Genomic DNA, 10,686 nt, shown 5'->3' with positions numbered 1-10,686 from the left:
TTTAAGATTTTATTTATTTGAGAGAGAGAAAGAGAACCAGTGGGAGGAGAGTCAGAGGAAGAAGCAGACTCCCTGCTGAGCAGGGAGCCTGACCTGGGTCTCAATCCCAGCATCCTAGGATCATGACCTGGGCCAAAGGCAGACGCTTCAACTGAGCCACCCAGGCTCCCGGCCTTTTTCCTTCTAATCCAGCCTTGGCTGCACTTTGGAATTACCTGAGGCAGCTTCAATAGTACTGTCCCACCCCCAAAGATGTCAAGTCCTGATCTCAAGCATTGCAGCCACTCAACTCTCCCAGTCCTCCACCCCATCAAGATACATTTTCCTCCCTAACCAATCTGGACCCAGTTGGTCAGACATCTCAAAAATTCTTGGTTTATCCCATTGTCTATTTTTTTCTGTTTCTGTCACCTACGAGGTCCAGCCAGGGAAGCACCCACTATTTATTTGTGCAGCTTACTGAGATTTGGGAAACTACCATAAGCTACAGACTCTCGGCTGGGCTTTCACAGCTGCTCCATAGTTCTTCTATTCAATTCTGATTACTTTCTACCAAATTCAGTCTGAAAGTCAGCCGGTCACCACAAAATTGAGTCCTATCGATTATTTAAGCACCAGGGTACACCAGTAAAGAAGACCTAGCCCCTAAACCCAGATTCACTTACCAGCTGGCTTCCCAGTAAGGCACTGACCCAAGACAGGAAGGCAGGAGAAGGAGAGAAGTCAGAGTATTTCTCTCCCTCTGCTTTAGACTGGGTTGGGGCTCTGCCATTTCCCAGTCCCCACCAGGCAGCCCTCCACCACTGGATGGCCCAGGCTTCTGGGTTCTGGTAACACCATCTCCCAATGACCTTGTGGCACTAAGGGTGATAGAGGTTTCCTGCTTTTCCAGTCTCTGGGTGTTTGAGCACTTCCACACTTTGAGCACTTCCATCACCTGTATAACAATTCCCTATATTAAATTCTCTAGAGTGATGCATTTTTCTGCCTGGACCCAACTGATACATTTCAGCCAAACCAAACTAGTTGATACGGAGTGTTCAGTGAATATATATTGAGTTCTATGCATGCCAGCTACTCTGCCAGATACAGTGAGTTTTTCACCTTTTATGTCATCGTTCATATGGTTAACTCCACCTAAAACATTCCTTGCTTCCTTCCCACCTAACAAAACACTTGACCTTTCAAGCTTATAAGAAGCCAGTATTCTGAGCATCTACTCTGGGAAAGGCATGCTGCTGGGGGTACGCCCCAGGCATCACAGAACTGACAGTCTACATTTCTTCATAAAATGTTTTATCAGATTTTCTCTACTGATGTGTACACTCTTCAAATTCCCATTTGACTTCTTTAAAAAAAAATGTATTTAACAAACACCTGTGTAGCACTTACTACTAGGCACTGTTCTAAAAACTTATAAATACAGCTGGTTTTTATGTAACCGTTCATGTATCTAAGTATGAAACATTATACATGTACAGAACAATTTCGGTAACCTTAGGTAAAACCTATACCTGTGTAGTAGGTGCTACTATTATCCTCATTTTATAAGTGAAGAAATGGAGGCACAGAGAGGTTAAGTAACCTAAGGTCACAGAGCTAGTAAGGAGAACTCACACTTATTTTAACCTTGCACTGTGGCTATCTGCATACCTGTTTCCACGTCACCAGCAAAAACTGCTGAACTTTTTCCCTTTCTTTACCAGTTACAGAACACATGCTTTTTAGCTGGGAATGTGGCTACCTGGGGAAAAAAAGCTATGGTTCTCACCTTTCCGTGGGATGTGAATGAAAGCAGTATGTGCAGCTTCTGGGAAGTGTCCCTCAGAGAAGGGTGAGCTTGAAGTGGGGTTCTCTTTTTCTTCTCCCCACTAACTAGTATGTTGACCTGATGGCAGGGGAGGAGCTTTTAGAACATCAGGGAAAAAGCTGCGTTTTAAGGTGAAAGAATAAAAAAGAGCCTGGATCTCTCATGATCAGGTAGTTGCCACTGCCTGAACTTTCACATGAGGAAGAAACCTCCATCTTGCCGAATCCATTGTTATTTTGAGTTTCCTGCCACTCACACCAAAGCCAATCCTAAATAATGAGATTATCCATCCATGGCTCCCTGCCCCACACGAGGGTGAACTCTAAGAAAATGCACTCGATCTCACTCACCTTTGTATTTCTTTCCAGTGTGGTTCTTTGAACAAAGCTAGTACTCAAAAATATATATCCAATTGAGGATGAATGAAATTATAAAATATTTTTTAAATGCTGATGGATGTAGAAAGCCTCAAATCAGGAGGAAGCTGGAACGAAACCACTGCTGGCCTCTGGTCCTAGAGTCTGTTCGGACCACAGGCGGCAATAAGATGGGAGTGTCTCCATGCCCTGGGGTAACATCCCTCTTTGTCAATACCTTCCTGGCATCCTGGGTCTGTGAGGCAGAGCTGTAAAAGAGCACAAAGGAAACAGGTCTGCAAAACTGAACACCTTCAATTTTTCCTTCACCGTCATGCTTTCATCCTTGCGCTCTTCCTACCTGCTTCAGAAGAGCAGACCTTTTCCCATCATTCGTAGGCTAATCTTTTCACCTTACTCCCATAACATCTTGCATCTTAATGTTCTCCTCTGTAAAATAGGGATAATTATTACTTATTAGGACTTGGGGAATAATGGCAAGGGCTAAATAAACTTGTTGGCATTTAGAAAAATGTTAGATGTTTCCCTTTTCCTCTTGACTCTTCTAGAGGCAACTTGCTTTGTCAGTTTTTGGAGAGAATACTTTCTCCTAGTTTTCTTCCTACCTCTCTGGCTGCCGTTTCTTAGACTCCAAAAAACTCATTCTTTGCCTATCCTTCAAATGCATGTGCTCTGGGTTTCTCCATGCACCACCGCTCTAGTTCCAGCCTCCATCATTTTCTTACCGAGACAACTCCAACTGCCCTGAACGGGTCTCCCAGCTTCCAGTCCTGCACTCTTCCAGTCAGGCATCCACAGTACAGCCAGAACGGGACAGAAGGAACACATCTAAGCACACTGCTTCCCACCTAAAAACAACTGATGGTTTCCTATTGCTGTCTGGGTAAAGTCCACAGTCCTCAACATGTTGTACAAGACCTTCAGGACATGCTGCCTGCTGGAATCACTATGAAGAGAGATTTTGTTTACATTTCTACACGGTAAGGGGTGGGGGGAGTTAAAAGGTATACTTATGGCTGGGACCCAGCATATAGTAAAATGTAAGGAGTCAATAAATGTTGAACGCAATTCAGAAAATCCTCAGTGGATAAGCAGTATCAGAGCTGCCCATGTGAAAGTGATCTAGCAACAATGTTTGTTTGAACTTCATCATTAATATTGGGTTTTGTTTTCATTTATTTTAAAACTTCTTTATTACAAGGATAAGATAGGCTTATTATGAAAAAATTCAGACATTACAATGAAATATAAAGTAAAAAATGCCTTCCCTCCCTTCATATCACTACTCCTCCTCCCAGCACTGTTAACTGTATATGCTTCCAGAAAGTTTCTATGCACAATCATAGTAATGCCCCGCGCCCTTCCCACCGCCCCCTTAGCCGTCCCCCCAGCCTCCCGTCTGTGTCGCCGAGACCAGGGCATTGCTAGCCTGGGCATTATTTAACACAAGTAGAATATTAAACATGTTCATTTTTATATCCGCTTTTTTCATATAATCTTGGATATTTTTCCAAAGCAGTATACATACATCTTCCTCATTTTTTAAAGGTCTGTATTGTATTCAATTATATGGCTCTACTGTACTTTCTTCAAATAGTTTATTATTTTTCAAATTTTTTAACTGAAGGGTAGTTGGCATTTATTAGTTTCAGGAGTACAACAGCGATTGACAATTCTATACGTTACACAATGCTCACCATGATAAGTGTAGTCACTATCTGTCACCAAAGTTATTACAATATTGACTATATGCCTGATGCTGTATTTCTCATCCCTGTGACTTATTTTAAAACTTAAGTTGTACTTTTTTTTTTAAGATTTTATTTATTAGAGAGAGCACACAAGCATGGGGAGAGGCAGACTCCCCACTAAGGAGGGAGCCTGACCCAAGCCAAAGGCAGATGCTTAAATGACTAAGCCACCCAGGCATCCCTGAAGTTTGTACCTCTTAATCTCCTTTACCTATTTTGCCCATCCTCCCACCCCCAGAAACCACCAGTTTGTTCTCTGTATATTTGAGTCTGTTTCTGTTTATTTTCAAACAGTTCATTATTGATAGACATCTAGGTTACTTCTAGTTTGGGGCCATTCTAAATAATGCTGCATTTATGGTAGATAAATAAATGTCAATTTTTCTAAATATACAAAAATGCAAAATATTAGAATACTAAAATAAATATACATCACGAACAAGTGATGCATTCACTTGCATTCAGAAATGCAAGGGTTAAATGTTAGAAAATCTGTTCATATATTGCATAATATGAACAGATCAAAGGGGGAAAAAACATCCTTAGGTTACTGACAACTAGGGATAGATTCTTAATGTGATAAAATGTGTGTGTGTGTGTCTATGCATGCATGCGTGTGCACCAACCCCAAAGCCAGCAAAGTGGAGAAGCATTCCTATAATGGTCAGAAACAGGACAACTCAGTCTGTCACCATTATCACAAAAATTAACATTTTCTGGAGATACTAGCAGATGCTTTATAAGAGAAATAATGAGGCATAAGAATTAGAAAAAGGCTAAAATTATAATTATTTGTGAGATATATTTCCAGGAAACACAACATAGTTAACTGAAAAAACTTTTTAAAAAATTGAGATGTAATTCACATACCATAAAATTCATCCCTTTAAAAATGTTTAGTACAGTGGATTTTTGTATATGCAGAGTTGCAATTATCACCACTTATTCCAGAACGTTTCTGTCACTCCCCCCAAATTAAATACCCAGTCACTTCACATTCCCCTTAGCCCCAGCGCTTGGCAACAACTAATTTCTGTCTCAATAGATTTGCCTATTTAGGATATTTTATATAAATGGAATCATACAATATGTGGTCTTTTACGACTGGCTTCTTTTACTTGGCATAACGTTTTCAAGGTTTATCCATGTTGCAACCAGAATCCGTATTTCATTCCTTTTTATTGCTGAATAATAATATTCCATTGTATGGATATACCACATTTTGCTTATCCACTCATCAGTTGGTGGACATTTAGGTTGTTTTTACTTTTTATTAATAATGCTACTATGAACAATCATGTACAGATTTTTGTGTTAACATATGTTTTCACTTCTCTTGGGTATATACCTAGGTGTAAAATTGCTGGGTTATATAGTAATTCTGTATAAATTTTTGACTAATTGCCAAAGTATTTTCCAAAGAGACTGTACCATTTTACCTCCCCACTGGCAATGTATGAGGGTTCTAACTTCTCCGCATCCTTGCCAACACTTGTTACTGTCTATCTCTTTTTTTTTAAGATTTTATTTATTTATATGAGAGAGCGTGCATTACAGGGTGGGAGATCAGGACCTGAGCCAAAGGCAGACACTTAACCCACTGAGCCACCGAGGCACCCCTGTCTGTCTTTTTTATTATAGCCATCCTTGTGGATGTGAAGTGGTATCCCATGGTTTGGAACTGAAAAATCACTTTAAAAAGTAAAATAGTTCAATTAAGATGGCTGGATATAAATTTATTTTTTAAAATACCAAAATCATTTAGAAAATATAATGGAAGAAAAGATCTCAACAAAAAAAACTTATCTAAGAATGAAGTTAACAAGTCAAGATATATATACAGAGAGGGGCGCCTGGGTGGCACAGGGGTTAAGCGTCTGCCTTCGGCTCAGGGCGTGATCCCGGCGTTGTGGGATCGAGCCCCACATCAGGCTCCTCCTCTATGAGCCTGCTTCTTCCTCTCTCATTCCCCCTGCTTGTGTTCCCTCTCTCGCTGGCTGTCTCTATCTCTGTCGAATAAATAAATAAAATCTTTAAAAAAANAAAAACTTATCTAAGAATGAAGTTAACAAGTCAAGATATATATACAGAGAGAAAACTTTTAACATACTTTTGAAAGGAATAGAAGAACTGAATAAATGGAAAAGCATATGTGTTCTTTCTCCACCCCCCTCCGCTGCTGCTCTTAAATAGGAAGAGTCAACATAATTCAATTCTCCCTATATTAATAACATGACTCCAACACAAAAATATCTCCTAAAATGAGAACCAGATTAGCTGTAACTAAAGCTCATGTGAAAAGACAATATAGAATTATGGCTTTACTCAAAGACCCAGGCATTCTGGCGTGCTGCTTATTAGCTGTGTATTCCTGGACAATTTACTTAACCTCTATGTCTAGATGCCCCTTCCATGAAAGGGGATAATACCAACCTGGTAGGGTCATCAGGAGGATTAAATGCCTTAAAATGCAAAAAGCGCTTAAAACAGTACCTGGTATATAAAATGCTAAATAAATGCTAGTTGTTAACATTATGTGAGAGAAACAATTCAAGAATAGATGAGGAAAAAAATCTTCCAAAAGAAGTTATGAGAAAGGATTGGCCCCACTAGATATAAAAACAGCACAGTTTTGGCGCATCAGAATTAAGACAGATCAATGGAACGGAATAGAGAATCCAGAAACCCAAATGGAAATTTAGAAAATGATAAAAATGGCATTTCAAATAAATGAGTAGAGAAGAGAAGAGTGTTCATTACCAGTGATTCTGGGACCAAATTCCCACTTCACGAACCCTTATACAAAAGTATATTCTGGATGAAATAAAGATTTAAGTACAAAAATAAACCATATAAAGCACTACAATAAAACATAATGAAATTATTTAATAATCTGAGTGCTGTATAACCCCAAACCTAGAAGCCATAAAGGAAAAGACTGATAAATCCTAATATATGAATTTCTGTAAGGCAATAAAATATCATACATGAAATCAAAAGGCAAATACATTGAGAAAGAATAATTTTATCACATATCATAAACAAAGGACTGGTTTCCATCATATGTAAAGAACTCCTACAAACCAATAAGATAATGACCAATTATGCAATAGAAAAATGAATAACTCAAGAACAGATAAATCATAGAAAAGAAATACAAGTTAGTCTACATATGAAAAATGCTCATCTTTCCCTCATAATAAAAGACATAAATTGACACTACAACTAGAAACCATTTTTTCCCTATGTGTTATCAAATAGGAAGAAACGGGCACTCTCATACACTGCTGGTGAGAGTAAATCAGGTATAATCTCTGTGACAGCAATGTGGCAATATCCATCAAAGAATGCACAAACAAACCTTCGACCCAGCAATCTAACTTCCTAGGAATCAATCCTATAGATATACTTGCACTTGTGTACAATAATGTAAGAACAAGCATGTTCACTGAAGCACTGTAACAGGAAAATACGCCTAAGTGTCCAACTATTGGGGACTGTGAAATCATTACAGTACATACATATACACTGGAACAAGGCAGCTCCATTTCACTTTATTAATAAGTGAAAGAGTAAGTATAGCATATTACCAATTGTGTATTACCTATATCAACATCAACAAACATAGAGGCAATATATGTAAAAATGACATGAGCATAAGAAAATTTGAAAATATTTCCAAGAAACCATTTTCACTAATATCTTATAGAGACAATTGCAAGGTTAAGATATAGGAACAACAACGACGCTTATTTTTCTCTGTACCTTTGTTGACAATTTTGGGTTTTGGATTTTTTGCAGCAAGTTTGTTACAATGAATTTTGAAAATTCCATTCACTAACTCATTGGTTCACATTTAGTGAGGTGGAACCCTAATCTCATGCAAACCCATGAGTTGTCAGGGGAGGAGACAAGTTAGCAGCCCCTGCCTGGAAATGCTGACGGGCAGGATGGACCTCGGACCGCTTCGCACTGGAATCATGGGGGAGAACGGCAGGCAGTCTTATCAGAAATGCAGATTCCTGGGCCCCATCCCCGATCGACTGAATCCGAGTTCCGCGCTGAGGCCCGGAAATCTGCATTTCTTACAGGATCCCACTGGGGATTCCCTTACGTGACAATTTTGAAGCCTTCTGGGCTGGAAGGGCGGTTACCCAGCACAGCGCAGGTCAGGGTGTAGGCGTGTTTTCTTATCCTTCCCTCGCCCTCCCTAGCAGTCACGGTCGCGATCCGGGCAAGGGGGTGTCAGCCCTGGAGCGTGGGGGCAGCTCCTCGGAACACCCAAGACCCGGACCACCTTTGGGCCGAAACAGCGAGGGCCCGCTTGGCCGCCGCCCGGAGCCGCTCCCGCGGTTCCTGGATCAGGCTCCGCTGTGAGGTGGGCCCAGACCCTGAGCCACCGAGCTGAGGAAGCGGGGCGGGGTCGGGGGCACCCGCGCGACCTGCTAGAGGTGGAACGGCCGCAGAAGCCGCATACAGAAGGAAAAAGGGCAGAGAAGGAGAGGCAAGTCCAACCGTCTAAGAAAAAATGAGGGAGGAGAGAAATGACGGGGTCAGAAAATAAATTATAGGGAGGGAAAAACTGCGACTCCGCCGGGACTCGAACCCGGAACCTTTGAATGTCTTCAGCCTCTAGAAGTCCAATGCGCTATCCATTGCGCCACGGAGCCACCTGTTGGAGTCTTCGCGCATCTGCTGTGTTAAGCCAGAGGCGACGGCCCCGCGCCCTTCCCACCGCCCCCTTAGCCGTCCCCACAGCCTCCCGTCTGCGTCGCCGAGACCAGGGCATTGCTAGCCCGGGCAGCAGCCACCGAAAGCGAGCCGCAGGCGCCCGTGCTTCGCCAGCAGCCGCCTCTCACAAGGTCGACGAGCCCGGCGAATCCGCCGACCCCGGTCGGTCGGTCGGTCTGAGGGCTGCCACAGTCCCGTCTCCGGCCTGCCCAGGGCGCAGCCGCGCAGGACAAATCACACCCGCGTTCTTTCCTCCCCGGTCCCTTCCTGCCCCGAGCGCCCCCGCCTACCGGGTCTCTCCGGCGGCCGGTCCCGCCCGGCCCCGGCGATGCGGAACCAGGCCGGCCGTTGCGCCGTTAAGCCTGGCCGGTGACGCCGGGCACTTACGTCGCACCTTTTAGCGGCCGATCTCGAACGGCGGCCCCTCCCGGGTCCCGGACTCTTCCCTGGAGGGCCGCGACGGCGTCTGTGTGCGTGCTTGTGTTTTATTTGCGCAGGGTTCAGTAAAACGGGGTTTGGGTTGCATTTCGCTCCCCACAGACCCAGAGCCGAATTTCTGAGGTATCCGGGCTCTGGTGGACTGAGGGGGGCGACGCGCCCCGCGCCACAGCATCCTTTGAGAGCTCATCCAAGTGCCGGGAGCTGCCTCCGCGGGAGCCGCGCACCCGCCCCCAGCCCGCGCGACGAGAGCACGCGGCTACGTGGGCGGCAGCCGCGAGGGTGGCTGCGCGCGTGGGAGCGCCGGGAGCATGCGTGTGCGGGTGCGTGCGGCTGCAGGGCGCGCGCCCGAGCGCGGCCGCGGGGTTTCTCGGCGCTGGCGAGCGGTGGCCGAGCCCGAGGCTCCTCAGAATGGCGCCTTCGCCAGGAATCAGGTGGGTGATGAGGTGGGGGATGGGGTCTTCAGTGCCCGCGTAGTCCCCCTCAGCACGGCCCCGAAGCCACTTGAAATAAATAATCTAAGTAAATACCGCGTGGTTGCTATGCAACCGCTGCAGACAAAATCCCTGGCTTCCCGCCCCAGTTTGCGGCTCTCCGAGCCCCGCCCACGTAGAAATTGCGGCGCTACCTATGTGCGCGCTCTTGAGGTGGGTCCAGAGCCCACTTCTGCGCCAAACCACGCTCAGCTACAGCCCACACCATGTTCCACGTCGTTCGTCCCTGCCTGGCATCATCAGGTGTCAAAGCAAGGTAGTCTCCGTCAGTGTTCTGAAGAGAGAAGGGGAGCTCCCAGGAAGAATCTAGTGTGGTAGGGATCTTCCCATTCTCAATTTAACCCCACAACAGTGCCATGAGCCAGGTACTCTCGTCCCTTTTGTAAAGACGGGACACCGCAGCTAAGAAAGGTTAAATTAATTGTGTAGGGACACCCAGCTAGTAAGTACCAAGAACTGTGAAGAATCTGAGATTTTACCCTCCTTGCAGGGTAACTGGTCAGCCTGTCAGTTTCACGGATACTGACCGAGCACGCGAGAGAACTCTGGGTCAGAAATGACTGTTAAAGCAAAAGCAGCAGCAACATGTTTGTGTTGGTTTTCCGAACCCCATTCTCACAGGAATGAAGCAGATGGGCCCAGATGGATACTTGCAAACAAAAGGGGTTGCGTTACAGGAAAGGAATGTTAAACTTGGGGAACCCACCATTATAGAGCAAGCAGTAAGCAAGCCTTCTCTTTGTCCCATGGGGAGACACCCTCATCCCTCAAGTTTGCTCACTGCAAGCACAACTCTGAGAAATGGCCCAAGTGAGCAGGGCCTTGAATTCTTAGCGTATGTGGTAGGAGTGTGCAAGGGGGCCCAGGGTAGATTGCCTCTCCAAACAGTAAGTGGCAGAACCCTGACAGCTGCCAGGCCTGGTTCATTCCACTGTAATATAAGTAACGTTCCTTGACAACAAACATTTCATGTATAGTATTGTTATGCCCCCTTTAAGATTAATGAAATAAACACATCTTGGCATACATCAAGGAATTCTCACATAACGCAAAACTAGCCCACAAAATAGAGTATGACTTTTAAT

At 44.3% G+C, this 10,686-nt stretch overlaps 1 long non-coding RNA gene and 1 other non-coding gene across 2 annotated transcripts; both read right to left on the bottom strand.

Moving 5' to 3' along the window:
• Positions 1-2,044: 2,044 nt before the first annotated feature.
• On the bottom strand, positions 2,045-3,341 carry LOC117801014. The gene is made up of 2 exons (XR_004623314.1): positions 2,528-3,341; positions 2,045-2,435 (listed from the first exon to the last, which is right to left on the bottom strand). It is a non-coding gene; the product is annotated as an uncharacterized LOC117801014 (long non-coding RNA).
• Positions 3,342-8,523: 5,182 nt separating this feature from the next.
• On the bottom strand, positions 8,524-8,608 carry TRNAR-UCU. The gene is given in 2 exon segments: positions 8,524-8,559; positions 8,572-8,608. It is a non-coding gene; the product is annotated as a tRNA-Arg (tRNA).
• Positions 8,609-10,686: the final 2,078 nt, after the last annotated feature.

This window comes from Ailuropoda melanoleuca, chromosome 2 (assembly GCF_002007445.2).
Source record: "Ailuropoda melanoleuca isolate Jingjing chromosome 2, ASM200744v2, whole genome shotgun sequence".
Taxonomy (NCBI): Eukaryota; Metazoa; Chordata; class Mammalia; order Carnivora; family Ursidae; genus Ailuropoda; species Ailuropoda melanoleuca.
This window is presented reverse-complemented; position numbering and strand designations above follow the sequence as displayed.